A 23,206-nucleotide genomic window follows, 5' to 3' on the forward strand; every position below is an offset into this window, starting at 1 on the left:
CATTGTATTGTCATTCATATGTTTTCGAGCAAAATCATATCTCAACTGTTGATTTTTCTGAGATATTAACGGTTTTCGGCGGCATGCTCTGCCGTGAAAATTATCACTCTTAAAGACTCGTCGAACTGTTTCAGCACTAACATCTACATTTTTTATTTCCTTTAACTTATTTTTTACGTCAACTGCTGACAAGAGTGGATCGTTCTTGATTTGTTTTAAACAATATCTCTTGTCGCGGTCGGATAATTTGCATCTACCAGCGCAATTTCGTTTTTTATTTTCAATATTATTAGTGGATTTAAAACGCTTAATGATATTAAATACCGTGCTCTTCTTCTTATTAACTATTTTGGATATTTCTCTTACCGATATGTTGTTTTTATAATTATTTATTACAATCTGTCTTTCTTCGACTGTAGTCTGACGCTTTTGAGACATTTTGAAGAAATTAACATCCGAACACAATAAAATATCACAACACACTAATTTATTTTATACTAAATTGCCGACTGCAGCGTCCGGAAAATAGCGGTACTTTAAAAAAATTGCACGTGTCCCACTTTGAATGTGAGCATAGAGTAACTAGATGAATATGTAAAAATGCCAATATTTTGAAAATCTAACTGTAACAAAAAATCAAAAACGTAATTTTAGTTAAGTTTCAATGTAATGACATAAAATAAAAAAAAAATTCGACTACATTACTGCATATATAAGAGATATTTAACATGAATGATACAAAATAAGTAGTTTTTAGTAGTGTCCCATTTTCAGTGTGAGTAGCTGTATGTAGCTCCGTTGAGTAATCAGAGAAAAATTGGTCGTTAGTAAGGCTAAACAGTCATCATCGGATTGTGAAAGTGCAAAGACGTGTTTATTCCCTGCAGTACGGCTGGTATGAATTCGTGAATTGCACTAGTGAATTCATATATTACAAGTAACTAGTGAATTCAGGACAACAAGGTAATGCAGAGAAGCAATAGTACATAAGCGAGATTGAGAGAGAAGAGAGCGCGATCTAGAGTACGTTGTTCTCAATAAGTACTCTCAGTAAAATATCAGCGACAAATAAGGGTGGGAATGCACATTTGAGAGATCTGGTACAGTATGTACAAGTTGCGAATAATTATTGGGCATTATTGTGTTTGCCTACATATCGGTCATTGAAACCATGATTCACTGTATTAAAAAAATAAGAAAACGGCGGTTTCTATGTAATTTGGAACATTAGTTTTTCGACCAAACAGTCTTGTGGTTTATTCAATTGACTTCGCGTCGCGGTTGTGTGTTTTGATTTTTTAATATACATATTCATTATTAAAAAGTTAATAAAGAATTAATAAACAAAAAAGTATAAATTATTTATAGTGATAACAAAAAAGTGAAAATGACGAGAAGCGTGGCAGCAGTAGGAAAGGAAATAAGTCTTTGCGAGGTAAGAATTAGATCATTCTGGCACAAAACTCAATGCATGTACCTACATGTTTAAGTTGAGAGTGCTTGCATGCGCAAAAAAAAATATTACAACTTAGTGAATATAATATATATTCATACTATTATTATACATATGTGAATTCATTAATACGCACGGTGCTCTGGAGCGAATTTAAATAAAATTTTTAGGTAAATAAAATTTTAAAGTGGATTCTGTTTCTAGGTGATATTAGAAACAAAAAAAAGGTAAAATGAAAAAAATCCACTTGGCGCTTTTTTTTTTGGCAGCGAAAATAAGATTTTTTGCTTCATTTTCAAACTTTGATCTATAGCTTCTTTTGAAAAATAATATTATCACCCTAGCAATGCATTTTAAAACCAAAGTTTCCAGAATATTTTGGAAGTAGTAAATGTCAGCTGTCAAAAAGAGCTTGTTTGTGGTACTAAAATTATGTTTTTCTGAAAATTGTAAAATTTTGCAATAGTTTTTTAATTTTGCGACTTTTAAGACCAACTTAATCAAGAAAAAGAATTATTAACAGAAATATTAAATTTTTTTAGAAGACATAAACTATCTGTATTATGAACAAAATCTCTTAATTATCAATATTTTTTATTGAAGTGTTTTTTACAATAAAATATAATGTAACGCAACTTAAAAGATAAAAATGCAAACAAAGTTACATTATTTCTCATAAGTATTCACATATTAATCACAAGTTCAAACTATTGTAATCGCAAACTGCGCGTAATAATTTTTTGGAGTACTCAAGATGACTCTTTAGGACTTTACACCTTTCCCAAGTTTTACTGCAATCTGCGTGAACAGACTCACACGATTGTTCGCTAAAGTATCCTAATCTCTTATTGGCTTTCGTACAAAATTCTGATACATGGTAAAATATCGCATGAATCTTTAGTGTAACTGGAATTCCATGGGATTCATAACTCTTTTCAAAAGCGTCGATAGTTCGATTGAAAAGCATCCGTCAACGACTTTTGTCAAAGCTCGAAACGTATCAACTTATTTTGCGCAACTCAAACTTTTCATGTCATCTAATACGTCTATCTTATTTAATAAAGTTTTACATGCATTACCTGCAAAAGTCGGGGATCCATATGTACACGGACGTTCAACATTGCATTTTTTGACCCATTGTACACTGACCTCTTCGTTTTCCAACATCATTCGTTTGAATAAAGTATTAACACCACCTAATAATAAGTGTAATTTTGGAGGAGGGATGACATGTAGGACTTCATCGTTCGCCAAAAATAGAGGTGGGTTTACACAATTTTTAAAGAACTTAGAATGTTTAAAAACTTTCCCTTTCGAGCACCAGCTTCTGAAGTTGTTTAAACAATTTTCTGTTGTCCTAGCGGGTCCACAATTATTGAGATTAAGATGAGATATTTCACACCATGTACACGGATGTGAACTATATGTCCCATTAGACCAGTAACGATGTTGGCAAGCTTGAGATCAGTAGCTATTTGTTCAAGCATCTTCTATAAAAATCTTATTTTCGCTGCCAAAAAAAAGCGCCAAGTGGATTTTTTTCATTTTACGTTTATTTTCTTTCTAATATCACCTAGAAACAGAATCCCCTTGAAAATTTTATTTACCTAAAAATTTTAATAATATATATGTATAATTCTTTATAGTTAGAGGTCAAAAATGGCAATCATATTGAAATTCTCATTGGGAAGTGGAGAACAGCGTGGAGTAAGTTATGCAATTTAATTAATTTTTAATAAACAAATCCTTAATAACAATCTTCTTTTTTCAGATAAAGTCTTTCCTAACAAATAGGATGGGTAAATAATCTCATTGGCCGACGCTTTTCAAGAGTACAATACGAATGGTAAATAAAAATTGTAAACAAAAAATTATAATAAAAATTAATATTTTAAATTTATTGCCATTTAATATATTGTGTTTCTTATTTATTTATGGTATCCACTGAAATAAAGGTAGGTAATGAAAAAGGTAGTGAATTATAACCGAATATATGTAGCGAGGTAGCTATTGAAATATATTCAGCGCTATGTGGTGAAGTAGCTAGCGAAGTATGGGTGATGAAATCACTAGTGAGTAGTGTTAACTGGTTACCGTCAATGACATCGCCGTGTTAAATTCATGAGTGAATTGTATTGCCGGTATTATGGGGGGTAACCAGTGGTGGTTACCGGTAAGTAGTGAACTCACTAGTGTTTCACTGGTGAGCCGAACTGAAGGGTTGTGATAAATGCTACTATTTTTTGAGTTTTGCTTCCTATTCTTTCTCAATAAAAAGCACCAATAACATAAGTAAACTAACAAACCTCCGTTATGCCTAAGATAGACATATGTATGGTTTCTGTACTAAGATGTATACTACAATAAAAGCTCAAGAAACCATATACCAGCATAGTGACATACATGTAGTATATTTTACTATGTTTACATTTATCAGCTGATACAAATAAATTCAAAAATGTAATTATGTAATTTTCAAAATGTAATTATGAATAACAGGCAGCAAAATTGATCATGACTTAGTTATAACTTCAAGCAATCTTAAAATATTATTGTCCAATATAATTATTACATATTACATATTATTACATACATATTACATATTTTTCACATAATTTTTTTCAAATTTTGTTTTTTGATTTCAATTAATTTTGAATTTAATTTATTTTCTGTATGTCAAAATGTCAGAAAACATATTAAAGCTTTCGGTGTGTTCAATGCAATCCATTGTAGTACATTTCACAACACCACAAAATTTCAATGGTTTCTAGAACTCTATTGTAGTACGGAACACCATTTGCTTTCAAACAAAATTCGGAAAACCGGTGATACACATATCACAGATCTGTCTCAGGTATTATCAGTTCATCAGCCTACCTGGTGCATATGTGCTAAAATTAGCATCATGAGTAGTGACAGCGGTATTGAAGTTGTTATGGATTGGCAAAGAATTGAGACAAAAAAGATAAACAAACGACCTATTTGCAGCTCACCAAACGTTTCAAAGAAAAAACTATTGTAAGACCCAATACCTGGAACATCCAATAATTCAAATCGATTTGCTAAACTTGCTATTCTTGATAGCAGTGTGGGGACAGAGGAGGATAAAGAGGAAACTGAAAATGATGAGAAGAAAACACGAAAAGACAAAGATGAATCAACTGAGTGAAATACTACTCCGAAGCCTCCGCCAATAATTCTGGCTAACGTTAACGATATTAAGGGTATGCAAAATTATATATCGAAAATCTTTCCAAAGAAGATTTTACACGAGATGGACAAATACGCGTTATGGTTAAATTTGTGGATAGTTACAGAAAGTTTATAACAACACTTAAGAAAGATAAGGTTTTATTTCACACATACCAGTTAAAAAAAGAGCGTTCTTTTAGAGTTGTTTTTAAAAATCTACATTTTTCTACACCAATTGACTCAATTAAAAGTGAAATTGAAGAGTTAATACATTGCCTAAGAAATATTAGCAATATTAGGAGTCGCATTACTAAGCATCCATTGAATATATTTTTTATTAATCTCGAACCGCACAACAACAATGCAGAAATATATGATCTAAAATACTTAAGCAATGCAGTTATTAAAGTAGACCCTCCCAGAAAAGTAACTGATGTAGTCAGGGGCGAACGCAGGGGGTGTTTTGGGGTGTTAAAAGTGGCTGCTGAACTGGATTTTTTTAGATGTAAGGGGAATTGTGAGTCGAAAATGGACTTCTCTTGAAAATTAGTTCTGAACTGAAAAGTCACCAATAAGGTTTCTATTATTTTTTTTTTAGAGTTTATTGTTAATCATAATACAGGAAAAATAAAAACTCATTTATTATGACTTTCAGTTTTCGTTCCATGAGCAAACTTTTGTGAAATAAATTTAAATTAAACAAGTAAGGAAAGGCTAAGTTCGGGTGTAACCGAACATTTTATACTCTCGCAATTTATTTATTTAACTTTATTTATATTATATAATACACAATTTGACCCACATATTCGGCATATATATGGTATAAAGTCCATTGAAAGTTGGAAACCATAATATTGGGTTAGAAGCACCGAAGTCCTTGTGTTCGATATATGGGGCCGTAAAAACCTATGGTCCCATTTCGGCGATTTTTAGAATGGGGCTGCCACACTGTAAACATAGTATTTGTGCAAAGTTCTGCATCGATATCTTCACTAGTGCTTACTTTATATATTGTAAAGTAAACGATTCAGATCGTTTTCACAGTTCTGGTATATAGGAAGTAGGCGTGGTTGTGAAGCGATTTGGCCAATTTTCACAACATATCATTGGGATGTAAAGAAACTATTACAAACCAAGTTTCATTGAAATCGGTCGCGTAGTTCCTGAGATATGGTTTTTGACCCATAAGTGGGCGACGGCACGCCCATTTTCCATTTTGTAAAAAAATCTAAGTGCAGCTTTCATCTGCCATTTCTTATGTGAAATTTAGTGTTTCTGACATTTTTCTTTAGTGAGTTAACCCACTTTTAGTAATTTTCAACCTAACTTTTGTATGGGAGGTGGGCGTGGTTATGATCCGATTTTTTTCATTTTTGGACCGTATTAGGAAGTGGCTAAAAAAACGACTGCAGAAAGTTTGGTTTATATAGCTCTATTGGTTTGCGAGATATGTACAAAAAACTTAGTAGGGGGCGGGGCCACGCCCACTTCTCCAAAAAAATTACATCCAATTATGCCCCTTCATAGTGCGATCCTTCATGCCAAATTTTATTTCCATTGCTTTATTTATGGCTTAGTTATGGCTCTTTATGTGTTTTCGGTTTTCGCCATTTTGTGGGCGTGCCAGTGGTCCGATTTTGCTCATTTTCGAAAGCAACCTTCCTATGGTGCCAAGAAATAAGTGTGCCAAGTTTCATCAAGATATCTTAATTTTTACTCAAGTTACAGCTTGCACAGACGAACGGACGGACAGACAGACATTCGGATTTGAACTCCACTCTTCACCCTGATCACTTTGGTATATATAACCCTATATCTAACTCGTTTAGTTTTGGGTGTTACAAACAACCGTTATGTGAACAAAACTATAATACTCTCTTTAGCAACATTTGTTGCGAGAGTATAAAAAAATTATGCTATTTGAAAAAAAATACTTGAGTGTCTTACTTAACCGCTGATGTAGAAGATCCCGATGATTTCGTTGCTGAATTTAGAATGTGGAAAAGGTTAAAAATCTTTTCTTCAGGTTAAATTTTCTAACTAAAATTTTGAATATATTTTCAGGAACTGGTTAAATCAAACAAAGAGATCCAAAACTTTTTTAGTCGCGTTGAATTGTTGCGATGCAAACATTTTCAAAACAGTGCATCGTTTTTTAAAGATTGGAGCAACAATCCCTATATCTGTCGCTTCAGGTGAACGCTCGTTTTCCTCACTTCGCAGGCTTAAAACATATTTAAGAAATAAAACTGGAGAAGCACGCCTGAACGGAATGGCTCTCTTGAATATCCATAGAGATATAGACGTGACGGAGGAAGAGATTTTAAATGTTATGGCCCAAAATAAAAGAAGATTAGACTTCAATTTCTGAATAAAATAATGAAACATTGTCTTTTTACCTAAACCCCCCCCAATTTTTTTTCCTGCGTTCGCCACTGGATGTAGTACAATGCTTTCGATGTCAAGAATATGGACATACCAAGACGTATTGTACAAAGACATTTAGATGCGTTAAATGTTCTATGTCCCATCCAGCCATAGAGGGCCAGAAAGACAAGGATTTGCCTGCCAAATGTGTTAATTGCTTACAAAATTAGATATAAGGGCTGCAAAATTTATCAAGAATTAGTTACAAAGCAGAAGCCTAATAGTAATTTCTATAATCAACAATCAAGTAAAACTCCTCAGGAATATAATGTTTCAACTTCTCGCAGGACAAATGATTTTAACGATAGGAGAAGCCGCCCAACTTATGCACAAATTCTACATGAAAACAGAAGTTTAAATGACGAGGACCCTTTCGAAAAAATCGAAGGTTTATTGGCAAAACAGTTTGAATTAACAAACAATCTCCTAAATATAATATCTCTGTTAACATCAAAAATAAGCAAGTAGATATTCGAATTGCTATATGCGAATGGGCTTTCCAATCACACAGAAGATGTAAAACTTTTCCTCAAATCTAATTACATTGATATATTTTTGATACCAGAAACACATTTTACAAATAGGTCATACTTTAAAATTCATGGATATGATCTAATTGTTGCAAATCATCCAGATAATAGAGCTCATGGAGGCTCTGCAATATTAATTAAAAGCGTCTTAAATATAATGTCATGGAAATAATTAATGAAAACGGTATACAGGCCGCTTGCATTAATGTTAAATGCATGTCATTAATATCACTGTTTGTTCAGTTGTATTTTCCACCACGATATTGTTTCAAAGAACAAGACTACTGCAATTTGTTTAGAAAACTTTGTTGTAAGTTTATTGCTGGTGGTGATTACAATGCCAAACATCCTTGGTGGGGATCAAGGTTGGCAAATCCCAAGGGAAGGGAGCTATACAAATGCATAAATACCAACAATTTTTCAACAATATCTACAGGGAAACCAACGTATTGGCCATCAGACCCCCGTAAAATACCAGATATTTTGGAATTTGCAGTTTATTTTGGAGTATCACGACATCATCTGGATATTTCTGACAGCTATGACCTGAGCTCAGACTATTCGCCTATTATAATTATCAATTGTCACACCTAAGACAAATATTTAGTTATTTAAAGATTGGATAGATGGCAAATAAAAGACAAATATTTCTCTTAAAACTGATTTAGAAGTGGATACGGCTGTGGAAACATTTAGAAACATCATTCATGAAGGAGATATGAGGAATACTGCACCAGCCAAAACTACGGCAACGAATACTGTACGGAAAATTCGGAAAAATTGGCAAACCAGTAGGTGTCCCATATATAAAAAAAAGGTACAATACATCAAACCAACGCAAAAAACGCTTACATGAAATAAGAAATGAAGCAACTGTAGAGTTTCTCAAAAGTCGGGATCCTAACACCAAAGACTATGAATACAGCCTTTGGAGAACTACCAAATATTTAAAGCGACCTACAAAGCGAAATGTTACCATACGTAATTATAACGGAGATTGGTGTAAAACTGCCATAGATAAGGTTGAAGCATTTGCACAACATTTACACTCAACGTTTCAACCAAATTCAAATCTTGCATCTGAAGATACTGAAATAATAGAGTTCCTGGATGTACCTTGTCAAAAGTGTCTTCCAATTCGTAAAATAACTGTTTCTGAAATTAAAAAAGAATTCGCCAAACTGAACCAAAAAAAGTCACCAGGCTATGCTAAACTTGACGTATGAGTATTTTCGTAGCTCTCTCAAAAGAGTATTATATATTTAGCACTAATTTATAATGCAATTTTACGGTTACATCACTTTCCTACACAATGGAAATGTGCGGAGGTTATAATGATCCCAAAACCAAACAAACTCGAAAATATTTTGTCGTCCTACCGTCCTATTAGCTTGCTGGTGACATTCTCTAAAGTATTCGAAAGAATAATTCTGAGTAGATTGTTAACAGTTTTGGATAAATGCAATATAATACGGGAACATCAGTTTCGGTTTAGGAGAGGTCATGGGACTCCAGAGCAATGCCATCGTATAGTGAATATAATTACTGGTGGTTTCGAGAAAAAGCTGTATTCTGCGGCAGTATTTCTTGATATACAACAAGCATTTGACCGAGTCTGGCATCCAGGCTTGTTATATAAACTGAAAAAACTACTTCCTGCTCCATTTTTTCTCTTATTGAAATCATATTTAAACAATCGCCACTTTTATGTTCAAATGGAAGGAGAAACGTCAAAACTATACAGTATCCGTGCTGGTGTCCCACAGTGCAGTGTTCTGAGACCTGTCCTTTACACAATATTCACTGCTGATCTCCCTGTTGTCGATGATGTTCAAGTAGCCACTTATGCTGATGATACAGCTATAATTGTAACTCAAGTTATTCAAAATTAAATAATTGAAATTGAACGATGGCTCAAGAAATGGAAAGTAAAGGTAAATACTGAGAAATCGAAACACGTCACATTTGCTTTGAGAAGAGGAGATTGTCCGCCGGTATTTTAAAATAATACACAAATTCGTCATAGTGATTCCGCAAAGTATCTCGGACTCGATATGAATCGAAAAGTAACTTGGGAAAGCCACAGGCTTGAGAAATAAACTCAACATAAAAACTAAAAAAATTAATTGGCTCCTTGGACGAAAATCGCAGCTCAGTTTGGAGAACAAAGTTCGACTTTACAAAGCAATATTAAAGCCTGTATGGGCCTATGGTATCCAGTTATGGGGTACTGCAAGTCAATCAAATATTGAAGTCCTTCATCGATATCAGTCTATAACTCTTAGACTTATTGTTGACGCCCCTTGGTCTTAACAAACGATCAAATACACAAAGATTTAAATATTAAATACGTTAAAGAAGAAATAAAAAGTATAAGCACAAGGTATGTTGAGAGACTACATGGTCATGAAAATGTTCTGGCTATAGCTCTACTGGATAATAGCGATACAACTCGAAGACTTAACACAGGTCGCTCTCCACCTCGTTCCTCCAACGGAGTGGAGGCCTTCCCCTTCCTCGGCTTCTTCCGGCGGGTACTGCATCGGCACTTTAAGGGCTGGAGTGTTATCGTCCATTCGGACAACATGACCTAGCCAGCGTAGCCGCTGTCTTTTTATTCGCTGAACTATGTCAATGTCGTCGTATAACTCGTACAGCTCATCGTTCCATCGTCTGCGGTATTCGCCGCAAAATTTTCCTCTTGAAAACTCCTAGTGTCGTCTCATCTGATGTTGACATCGTCCAAGCTTCTGCACCATAAAGCAGGACAGGAATGATAAGCGACTTGTCAAATTGATAGATTTTAAATAAATAAATTTAAAACAAGTAAGGAAGGGCTAAGTTCGGGTGTAACCGAACATTTTATACTCTCGCAATTTATTTATTTAACTTTATTTATATTATATAATACACAATTTGACCCACATATTCGTCATATATATTGTATAAAGTCCATTGAAAGTTGGAAACCATAATATTAGGTTAGAAGCACCGAGGTCCTTGTGTTCGATATATGGGGCCTTAAAAACCTATTCGGCGATTTTTAGAATGGGGCTGCCACACTGTAAACATAGTATTTGTGCAAAGTTCTGCATCGATATCATCACTAGTGCTTACTTTATATATTGTAATGTAAACGATTCAGATCGTCTTCAAAGTTCTGGTATATAGGAAGTAGGCGTGGTTGTGAAGCAATTTGGCCAATTTTCACAACATATCATTGGGATGTAAGGAAACTATTACAAACCAAGTTTCATTGAAATCGGTCGAGTAGTTCCTGAGATATGGTTTTTGACCCATAAGTGGGCGACGCCACGCCCATTTTCCATTTTGTAAAAAAATCTGAGTGCAGCTTTCATCTACCATTTCTTATGTGAAATTTAGTGTTTCTGACTTTTTTCGTTAGTGAGTTAACCCACTTTTAGTAATTTTCAACCTAACTTTTGTATGAAAGGTAGGCGTGGTTATGATCCGATTTCTTTCATTTTCGGACAGTATTAGAAAGTGGCTAAAAAAACGACTGCAGAGAGTTTGGTTTATATAGCTCTATTGGTTTGCGAGATATGTACAAAAAACTTAGTAGGGGGCGGGGTCACGCCCACTTCCACAAAAAAATTACATCGAAATATGCCCCTTCATAGTGCGATCCTTCATACCAAATTTTATTTCTATAGCTTTATTTATGGCTTAGTTATGGCACTTTATGTATTTTCGGTTTTTGCCATTTTGTGGGCGTGGCAGTGGTCCGATTTTGCTCATTATGGTATTTTGCTATGGTGCCAAGAAATAAGTGTGCCAAGTTTCATCAAGATGTCTTAATTTTTACTCAAGTTACAGCTTGCACAGACGGACGGACGGACGGACAGACAGACATTCGGATTTGAACTCCACTCTTCACCCTGATCACTTTGGTATATATAACCCTATATCTAACTCCTTTAGTTTTGGGTGTTACAAACAACCGTTATGTGAACAAAACTACAATACTCTCTTTAGCAACATTTGTTGCGAGAGTATAAAAAGTAAGCCTAAAGGCAAGGCACTTACGCCAATCCTATATAAAAGAACGAGCTTGTCAGAATTCGACGGTTCGTTTTGAAAGCAGAATCTACATGCCAGAGATAAAGAGATGTGCAACTCTATTTTTATTGGAAGTGAGAGCGCAATGACAAACGTCCAAACCTACAAATCTTTGACAGTTGACTGGAATCAGTAGGTTTTGACGTTTCGCAATTGGGAAACTGGAACGTCCAGATTGAAATGTTACTAAAACAAGAAAGGAAATTCGGGTACAACCGAACATTTTACACACTCGCAGTTTATTGTTATGTTTTTATTAAGATAACACACAATTTGACCCATATATTATCACCCTGTAAAATCATCATATATAGTATATAGTCTGAGGTAATTCCTGAATCGATTTCACTCATTTTCATCACCAATATACATTATATCTAAGATTATATGCTTACTTAATTTGGCTAAGATATTTCACATATTAAGCTATTAAGCCCATCGTATTTTTGAAAATCCCATAATTAGCTATATGAGAGCTAGGGGAAATTATGATCCGATTTTAACCATTTCTGGTACAGAGACTAGTGTCCGACCGATACCAAAATTTTGGCCGATGCGGATGCCGATGCCGATTAATCGGCCAATTGGCAAAGAATCGGCCGATGCCGATGCCGATTCTTTCATCAACAACATTATTTAGTAAATTAGTATAGTAACAAAATAAAAACAAAGACAAATAACATCACAAAATAGGTAAACAACTCAATTCATATGTAAATATTGTTTAGTGATTTAATTAATATTCAAAACTAAATAAATTGGGGGATGGGGTCATATGTAGAAGTTCACGCAAGTGAGGAAAGTTTCTGATTGCCATTCACTTGGGAGTGGCCAGGAACGATTCTTTTGCATATGACTCAAGCAGCTCACGACTTCCGGTTTTAGACCAAGTATCCCCCGGGTAGCTAACAGACATCCGTTTGGAGGCGAGCTAAAGTGAGAAGGCGAAGCCCGCTTGTGCGGTTGTGCGTAGGGCTTGGGACCCACCACATAAAAAAAATCTCCCCAATGAAAACAAACACCGAGCCTCGGACTATAAGTCGCTCATTATTCCCGTCCTGATGTATGGCGCTAAAGCGTGGACGATGACAACATCCGATGAGACGACTCTTGGGGTTTTCGAGAGAAAGGTTTTGCGCAAGATATATGGTCCTCTAAACATTGGCAACGGCGAATACCGCAGACGATGGAACGATGAGCTGTACGATTTATACGACGACATTGACATAGTTCAGCGAATAAAAAGACAGCGGCTACGCTGGCTAGGTCATGTTGTACGGATGGAAGAAAACACTCCAGCTCTGAAAGTATTCGATGCAGTACCCGCTGGAGGAAGCCGCGGAAGAGGACGACCTCCACTCCGGTGGAAAGACCAAGTGCAAAGTGACCTGGCTTCACTTGGTGTTTCCAGTTGGCGCCAAAAAGCAAAAAGGAGGAATGAGTGGCGCGCTCTGGTGGATTCGGCTATAATCGCTTAAAGCGGTTCCTACGCCAAATATATATATATATATATATATGTTGATAGAACAAATAAGTTATTCGCGTTTTCTCAAAGCGAATCTGCAATCAGCAATATAGCTTTTTTCCTTTAAGTATACCCCATACATGTGACATTTTCAAAAAATCGATTTTTTATTTTTTGCTTATTCGAAAGTTTATAATTTCAAAAATATCCTGTGAAAGGCAAGGCCGTATCTTGAATAGTTTATGAATGGCAGCGTTCTAAAGAGCAATCGCTCACATGTATTAGCCGCTATAGTCGAAACTTTAAACGCGTTTTTCTCGAAACGACTTTTCACATAATTACTGACATCATAACTCAACGAGATATTGACCGATCAACTTCAAATTTAAACTGAATGTTCTTGAATATATTTACTATACAATGACGTACGATCTTTTTGATTTCTGGAAAATTGTCAATTTGGCATTTAAAAATCGAAATTTTATTCAGAACTACGCCATTTTGTTAATGTTTGATATCTTTCAATAATCGTAGGTCATTGTATAGGGAATATATTCAACTTTAATAACCTTTTTAAATTTTTGTGTTACAGTTACTCATTCGGCCGGAATCATGTCAGAAGTTGGGGATTCGCTATTCGCCACTATTCGAAAATAGTAGGTCTAGTAAAAATAATCCGTTATTTTCAAAGAGATGACTTTTGTCATTTATATCTCACATTGTGAAAGGCGGCAAATAGTGATAGTGACTCAATAGAAACTTCAGAAGCTTGTTTGGGAGGTTCTTTTCCATGCACCTTATTATAGTCCAGGCCAGCACCAAGTGATTATTACGTGACCCTGTCTATGCCAAACTTTTAAAAATAAATTAACCTAGTTACGAATGCTTCTATAATGGTGACATAATGACATTATCTTCAAAATCTCAACAACTTTAAACAAAACTGTACATATTTGACATAAATCGAATGTTTTTAGCAGTTCTAAATAAAAACTTTCATTAATCCAAAATTGTTGAATTTCTTTATACTAGACTTAAATTATCACCATGATGAATTGTTAGTTTAGTCAAATGTGAAAAAAATGTATTTTAGTGTAATCCGAAAGAAGTAGTGTAATCGGCTAAGAATCGGCCAAATATGGCCGATGCTTAATTTTGTGGACGATACTGGCCGATGCCGATACCAAGGCCGATTAATTGGTATTTTCTCTGAATTAAAGTCAGATATCTGGGAGATTTACCGATATTTTCGGTGAAAAATTATCATAAAGTTTTATTTCGCTATCTTCATTGGTACATTATGTATATATTATAAAGTGAAGGAATAAGATGGAATTCGAAATTGAGTTTTATGGGAAGTTGTCGTGATTGTGAACCGATTTTATTTTCCATACGTGTCATCAGGGTGTCAAGAAAATATTATATACCGAATTTCATTGAAGTCTGTCGAGCAGTTCCTGAGATATGGTTTTTGACCCATAAAAGGGCAACACCTCACCCATTTTCCCTTTTGTAAAAAAAATCTTAGTGCAGCTTCTTTCTGCTATTTCTTCTGTACAATTAAGTGTTTCTGACGTTTTTTGTTAGTGAGTTATCCCACTTTTAGTAATTTTCAGCCTAACCTTTGTAAGGGAGGTGGTTGTGCTTACCATCCGATTTCAACAATTTTCATGGTGTATGGTGGGGTACGTAGGGGAACCGACTGCAAAAAGTTTGTTTTTATAGCTTTATTGGTTTGCGAGATATATACAAAAAACTTATTTGGGGGCGGGGCCACGCCCACTTTCACAAAAAAATTACATCCAAATATGGCCCTTACTAAGACGATCCTTTGTACCAAATTGTATAACTTTAATTATGGCTTAGTTATGACACTTAATGTGTTTTCGGTTTCACCATTTCGTGGGCTTGGCAATGGCCCAATTTTGCCCATTTTCGAAAGCAACCCTCTCATGGAAATCAACCCCAGGGAACATGTGCATCAAGTTTCGTCAAGATATCTCAATTTTTACTCAAGTTATCCGTTCCACGGACGGACGGACACATAGGCATTCGGATTTTGACTCGTCTCGTCACCCTGATCATTTTGATATATATAACCCTAAATTTAACTCGTTTAGTTAGTTAGATCACTAATGAGAACTTAAAACAATACAAATATTTTCCTGAAAAATTATAAAAATTTGTTTAATTGTCAGTTGACATGTGAATACGTTAACCTTATTTATTACTGCGTAAGTACGTTTGATATGTATAACATATAATGATTTGTAACCGTAGTAAATGTTGGGTATTTTAATTTAAATGCCCAAAAAATAGTATTTTGTCTAATCGGTTAAAAATGCAAAATGTTATAAAAAACGATAATTTTCAGGCGCTCTCACACTGGAATAATTTAAATATCCCTTTATCCCTGCTACATGCAATACAATAAATCGGCATTTATTCGCGGACAGGTTTTGTCGATGTGCTTAGTATGCATTCAGGTTTAGTGAAGTTAGAAATATAAACCAAAATGAAAGAAAGAGAGCTAGCTTTAACCCTCTCATGCCCGAACTAAAATGGGCGGAGCTAACAATTTTTTTAGGACAGATATATATTAGTGTTAACTCAATTATGAACTGATAAAAATTTCAAAGTCCTATGTATCCTGGTTCATCAGTTACAGGATGTTGCTTATAGGCACAAATTAGATTATTATAAATAAACTAAACACTTTCCTCATGCATTTTTTTAAAATAACTCTCTTATCTTTACTTATTTATATTGTTCATTTTGTTTTAAAATAAAACAATTTTTTTATGTTTTTGAGCACTGTTTGTATAACCACTTTAGTATAACTTTTTTCGCGAAACCGATTTTGACAATTCCACTCTTCGGAGAACGCCTACTGAATGAATACGTGCACAGCTCATAACAAAAAACGTAACTGTAAGCTTGCAGAGCACATAAGTCTACATAATTTAAAAAACCGCTGGTCAAAAATATTTAAATAACGAGAGTTAGAAGCCGGTAAGTAAGCCTATAGGCAACATTGGACATGAAAGGGTTAAAAGAAAACGAATTCGATTTGCAATACCAAAAATTTCTGTTTGAAAAAGAAAAAAGCAAATCTGACGAGAGAATAAGAATATTAGAAATTGAAATGAAAGATAAAGCGGCTTTAAGAGAGTTTGAATGAAGGAACGAATAGCAATAGAGGAATTAAAAATGAATTATAATTACTTAATTTTTATTGTTTACAACATGTGATAGTGCCTTCCTTAGGTCGTTGTGTTCATAAATTTCTAAATCCATCTACAACAACTTTTATAGTTAGAGATCTTTGCAGGCACCTCGAAAAGAAGTTTTTGTGCGGTCAATTTTTCAATGTTTGGTACCATTTTCAAGCCAAAATGACGATTTTAGACGAAAAAATCAACCTATTTGTTATTGTAAAATTGTTAGTAATTAAAATTTGTAGAATATTATATATATGTAGAATATTTGTACAAAATTTCAAAACGAACGATGGAGTAGTTTTTTCTGTAGACTGGTCACCGACTTTAAAAAAGACATATTTGGGAAAATCGATTCAAAGTTTTGTTGATGGTTCAGAAAAAAAATATAATAAAATGGAAAAAAAGTTGTCAAACCTTACGCCCCCCCCCCTTAAATACGACATTTCTATTATGTTTTAATTCATTTTAAATTAATTTGCCGTAGAACTAAATTTGTGCGCTCACAACCGGCCTCTCCTCGATTAAAATGCAATTAAGATCGATTTATCATACAAAAACGCTATTACATTGGTCTGTTGTACGTAATTAGCGCGACCCCTTCTTGGCATCGTAACCAATTTCAATCAGTAATTGATCACTTTGTATGAAACACACATAAAGTTTTCACTTCATAATTTTCAATAATTTACCTTTTGAATAGCCAATATAAAAGAGACTGAACCAAACGACCGATATTGAACGATTCAAATAGTATGTAATATATAACAAAGATTAATATTAAACTTTTTTAGGGAAGGGCCCCTTTCTTTTGCTATCCTTTATACCAAATTTTACTTGTATAGCTTAATTTGTGGCCGTGGCAATGGTCCGATTTGGCCCATTTTCAATAGCAACCCTTCTACGGTTCCAAGGGCCATGTGTACCAAGTTTTTACTCAAGTTATCCGTAGCACGGGCAGATAATTTCAATTCGTCTCGTCATCCTGATCATTTTGATATATATAACCTTATATCTAACTCGTGTAGTTTTATTATTTACAAACAACTGTTTTGTGAACAATAATACTCGAACCTTTATTGCGAGTGTATAATAAAACTGTTAAAACCAGCCTTGAACAGATCGACCGAAGAAGCTTAGTGTAAAGATGACTCTTTTATTTAAAAAGAAATCGATAAGAACCCACAAATGCATGCAATTAAGTTAGCCACGTAAACAGCTCAATAATAAAGAAAATAATTTAAATTCTAGAACAGAACAAAGAGCTTTAAATGACGAAGGATTGTAGAGTAAAAAACTCACACACATTGAAAAGAACTTAAAGATTCGCTCACTTCTACTTATGTAGGATTGTGTAAACAGACTAGAAGACTTAAATAAAATTCCAAAGCTGTGATGACAGTAGCGAACGGAAAAATTAAAACTCTTGATTTCTGAAAACAAGCTTTATTATTAGACGAATGAAAATACAATATTTTAGGAAAACGATGAAACATATCATTACAAGCTCGAAAACACTAACAGGAAAACTGAAGGAGCAGTGGTAACAAATAACATCCGTTGAGGTTTAAAGTTAAGCTTCTGCAAAGCCTAGATGCTTACAAATAGTTATAAATGCTCATTCTAGTTCGTCGTATGCGCATTTTTTCATTGGTTATTTCGAGTTGTTTGTGTATATTTTGTTATGTTTGTATTGGAATAATTTTTTTGTGAGACATGCCACAAACTTAGAGGGGTTAGGTGGGTTTAAAAAAAAATTATTGTCTTATTAAATAGTAGAATATGTTTAAAATATTATCCAAAAATATCAAATAAATCCGAGAATATTCCGTCCATCAATGCCACCTCAGTACAAATATAAAACTTTAAACGCATTTATCTCAAAACTCAATTTTTCAAGTCGGTGGACACGATATCTCAAACAGTTATGAAGCGATTTTGTTCAATTTTTTGCACACATCTTTGGAATAACATTATCTTGTTAATGAACGATGGATTTTTTTATATTGTTATTAACTATTTATATCGACCCAATATATGCTGAAAATTGGACCAAAAAAGTGAATTTTTTTGTTAGAACTCTGTCAAAAATTCAAATTTCAATATTTTCTTTTTTACTTTGTTCGTTATCCTGTTATACCGAAATATTTTTGGTTTATTGATTTTAGATGAACCAATCATAAGTTATGATGACCACCGCAAGACCTTTTTTTAGACACGTCATGGAAGATGAGGTGCCAATACTGAGTTTTCGGAATTTTGAAATAAAAATTTCACTATTACTGTTTAAACATGTATCAGAGATGTACAACTCTCATCTCACTGGAAGTGAGAGCGCAATATCAAACGTAAAAACCAAACGACAAATGAGCAGCTTCTTAAAAACTGATATCCTTTTAGGTGTTACAAACTTCGTGACAAACTTAATATACCCTGTTCAGGGCATAATTATGAAATTCACTTTATTTACCATTATTATTTATTTACATTATATTTCGAAAACCGGTTATTTAATATAACATAATATCGCTAACCGAAATAAACGAATAATTTGAGGCACTCTCACACTGGAATAAGTTGGACATCCCTTTATTCCTGCATGTATCTTTGATACGCTGCATGGCTAAATGAAATGTATATTTGTATATATATAAAGGTTGACAAAAATTAAGCTATATCCTCCGTTCGGGTGTCGACTGGGCAATGGGTTCAAATGGTGCTGCTTGCACTGTATTGGACTCAAGCTACCGCTTGGTTGGCTAAGGCATGATAATTCCATTAATTTCCCTAAGGTTTTTTTTTTTTTTGGTTCGAAGGGGAAATCTTTCATAGATACCGTCTAACTAGACGGCATGTACGATTCATACTGCACGCTAAGGGCACACAGGGGAAGATGTCGGGCATTGCTATTGAGGTGCCTGGCGGTAGGTAAAAAACGCTAGGGGTAGAGGACCCCGAACTCAAAAAACTAACATTGGAGAAAAACAAAGAGGAAGAAAAGCGAGCTGGGATATCAGCCCAAACGTCGGTGGGAGATGAGGCTGCTACCTCCGGCGGGCACAGCGATTCCGTAAACTGTGTCACCAGTGGCCACTCCTCCACTGCAACGGGAGCAGTGATTGCAGTTCTATTGCCAAACCAATCTTACGGCGCACTGGTGCTACAGTCCTCGAAGACTCAGACCAAGAAAGCGCCGTAAGCATTAACGCGGAAAAAGAAGAAGAGCTGCTTCGCTCTCCTGTGCAGTCGACCGTGGGTACAAACTCTGGTAACAAGAGACAAATATAAGATTAGTTTAAATACTTAATGTCTTTCATTTAAGGTTATCGCAATAACCACCACAATTGTTGACCCGACGTGATCAATAGTTTTACCGCGTTTTTATACTCTGGCAAAATGTTGCAAAAGAGTATTATAGTTTTTGTGCGGTCAATTTTTCAATGTTTGGTACCATTTTCAAGCCAAAATGACGATTTTAGACGAAAAAATCAACCTATTTGTTATTGTAAAATTGTTAGTAATTAAAATTTGTAGAATATTATATATATGTAGAATATTTGTACAAAATTTCAAAACGAACGATGGAGTAGTTTTTTCTGTAGACTGGTCACCGACTTTAAAAAAGACATATTTGGGAAAATCGATTCAAAGTTTTGTTGATGGTTCAGAAAAAAAATATAATAAAATGGAAAAAAAGTTGTCAAACCTTACGCCCCCCCCCCTTAAATACGACATTTCTATTATGTTTTAATTCATTTTAAATTAATTTGCCGTAGAACTAAATTTGTGCGCTCACAACCGGCCTCTCCTCGATTAAAATGCAATTAAGATCGATTTATCATACAAAAACGCTATTACATTGGTCTGTTGTACGTAATTAGCGCGACCCCTTCTTGGCATCGTAACCAATTTCAATCAGTAATTGATCACTTTGTATGAAACACACATAAAGTTTTCACTTCATAATTTTCAATAATTTACCTTTTGAATAGCCAATATAAAAGAGACTGAACCAAACGACCGATATTGAACGATTCAAATAGTATGTAATATATAACAAAGATTAATATTAAACTTTTTTAGGGAAGGGCCCCTTTCTTTTGCTATCCTTTATACCAAATTTTACTTGTATAGCTTAATTTGTGGCCGTGGCAATGGTCCGATTTGGCCCATTTTCAATAGCAACCCTTCTACGGTTCCAAGGGCCATGTGTACCAAGTTTTTACTCAAGTTATCCGTAGCACGGGCAGATAATTTCAATTCGTCTCGTCATCCTGATCATTTTGATATATATAACCTTATATCTAACTCGTGTAGTTTTATTATTTACAAACAACTGTTTTGTGAACAATAATACTCGAACCTTTATTGCGAGTGTATAATAAAACTGTTAAAACCAGCCTTGAACAGATCGACCGAAGAAGCTTAGTGTAAAGATGACTCTTTTATTTAAAAAGAAATCGATAAGAACCCACAAATGCATGCAATTAAGTTAGCCACGTAAACAGCTCAATAATAAAGAAAATAATTTAAATTCTAGAACAGAACAAAGAGCTTTAAATGACGAAGGATTGTGGAGTAAAAAACTCACACACATTGAAAAGAACTTAAAGATTCGCTCACTTCTACTTATGTAGGATTGTGTAAACAGACTAGAAGACTTAAATAAAATTCCAAAGCTGTGATGACAGTAGCGAACGGAAAAATTAAAACTCTTGATTTCTGAAAACAAGCTTTATTATTAGACGAATGAAAATACAATATTTTAGGAAAACGATGAAACATATCATTACAAGCTCGAAAACACTAACAGGAAAACTGAAGGAGCAGTGGTAACAAATAACATCCGTTGAGGTTTAAAGTTAAGCTTCTGCAAAGCCTAGATGCTTACAAATAGTTATAAATGCTCATTCTAGTTCGTCGTATGCGCATTTTTTCATTGGTTATTTCGAGTTGTTTGTGTATATTTTGTTATGTTTGTATTGGAATAATTTTTTTGTGAGACATGCCACAAACTTAGAGGGGTTAGGTGGGTTTAAAAAAAAATTATTGTCTTATTAAATAGTAGAATATGTTTAAAATATTATCCAAAAATATCAAATAAATCCGAGAATATTCCGTCCATCAATGCCACCTCAGTACAAATATAAAACTTTAAACGCATTTATCTCAAAACTCAATTTTTCAAGTCGGTGGACACGATATCTCAAACAGTTATGAAGCGATTTTGTTCAATTTTTTGCACACATCTTTGGAATAACATTATCTTGTTAATGAACGATGGATTTTTTTATATTGTTATTAACTATTTATATCGACTCAATATATGCTGAAAATTGGACCAAAAAAGTGAATTTTTTTGTTAGAACTCTGTCAAAAATTCAAATTTCAATATTTTCTTTTTTACTTTGTTCGTTATCCATGTTATACCGAAATATTTTTGGTTTATTGATTTTAGATGAACCAATCATAAGTTATGATGACCACCGCAAGACCTTTTTTTAGACACGTCATGGAAGATGAGGTGCCAATACTGAGTTTTCGGAATTTTGAAATAAAAATTTCACTATTACTGTTTAAACATGTATCAGAGATGTACAACTCTCATCTCACTGGAAGTGAGAGCGCAATATCAAACGTAAAAACCAAACGACAAATGAGCAGCTTCTTAAAAACTGATATCCTTCTAGGTGTTACAAACTTCGTGACAAACTTAATATACCCTGTTCAGGGCATAATTATGAAATTCACTTTATTTACCATTATTATTTATTTACATTATATTTCGAAAACCGGTTATTTAATATAACATAATATCGCTAACCGAAATAAACGAATAATTTGAGGCACTCTCACACTGGAATAAGTTGGACATCCCTTTATTCCTGCATGTATCTTTGATACGCTGCATGGCTAAATGAAATGTATATTTGTATATATATAAAGGTTGACAAAAATTAAGCTATATCCTCCGTTCGGGTGTCGACTGGGCAATGGGTTCAAATGGTGCTGCTTGCACTGTATTGGACTCAAGCTACCGCTTGGTTGGCTAAGGCATGATAATTCCATTAATTTCCCTAAGGTTTTTTTTTTTTTTTGGTTCGAAGGGGAAATCTTTCATAGATACCGTCTAACTAGACGGCATGTACGATTCATACTGCACGCTAAGGGCACACAGGGGAAGATGTCGGGCATTGCTATTGAGGTGCCTGGCGGTAGGTAAAAAACGCTAGGGGTAGAGGACCCCGAACTCAAAAAACTAACATTGGAGAAAAACAAAGAGGAAGAAAAGCGAGCTGGGATATCAGCCCAAACGTCGGTGGGAGATGAGGCTGCTACCTCCGGCGGGCACAGCGATTCCGTAAACTGTGTCACCAGTGGCCACTCCTCCACTGCAACGGGAGCAGTGATTGCAGTTCTATTGCCAAACCAATCTTACGGCGCACTGGTGCTACAGTCCTCGAAGACTCAGACCAAGAAAGCGCCGTAAGCATTAACGCGGAAAAAGAAGAAGAGCTGCTTCGCTCTCCTGTGCAGTCGACCGTGGGTACAAACTCTGGTAACAAGAGACAAATATAAGATTAGTTTAAATACTTAATGTCTTTCATTTAAGGTTATCGCAATAACCACCACAATTGTTGACCCGACGTGATCAATAGTTTTACCGCGTTTTTATACTCTGGCAAAATGTTGCACAAGAGTATTATAGTTTTGTTCACATAACGGGTGTTTGTATCACCCAGAAATAAAAAAGTTAGATATAAGGTTATATATATATAAATGATCAGGATGACGAGTGTAGTTGAAATCCGGATGTCTGTCCGTCCGTCTGTCTGTCCGT

At 34.6% G+C, this 23,206-nt stretch overlaps 1 protein-coding gene and 1 long non-coding RNA gene across 6 annotated transcripts in view; one reads left to right on the plus strand and one right to left on the minus strand.

Moving 5' to 3' along the window:
* Positions 1-23,206, minus strand: part of LOC105220076 (neprilysin-3) — a 307,341-nt gene that overhangs the window by 198,487 nt on the left and 85,648 nt on the right. The gene's annotated exons all lie outside the window — the stretch shown is intronic.
* Positions 746-3,348, plus strand: LOC128919998 (uncharacterized). Its single transcript, XR_008470113.1, has 3 exons — positions 746-1,435; positions 3,100-3,160; positions 3,225-3,348. It is a non-coding gene; the product is annotated as an uncharacterized LOC128919998 (long non-coding RNA).

Source organism: Zeugodacus cucurbitae, chromosome 2 (genome assembly GCF_028554725.1).
Source record: "Zeugodacus cucurbitae isolate PBARC_wt_2022May chromosome 2, idZeuCucr1.2, whole genome shotgun sequence".
NCBI lineage: Eukaryota > Metazoa > Arthropoda > Insecta > Diptera > Tephritidae > Zeugodacus > Zeugodacus cucurbitae.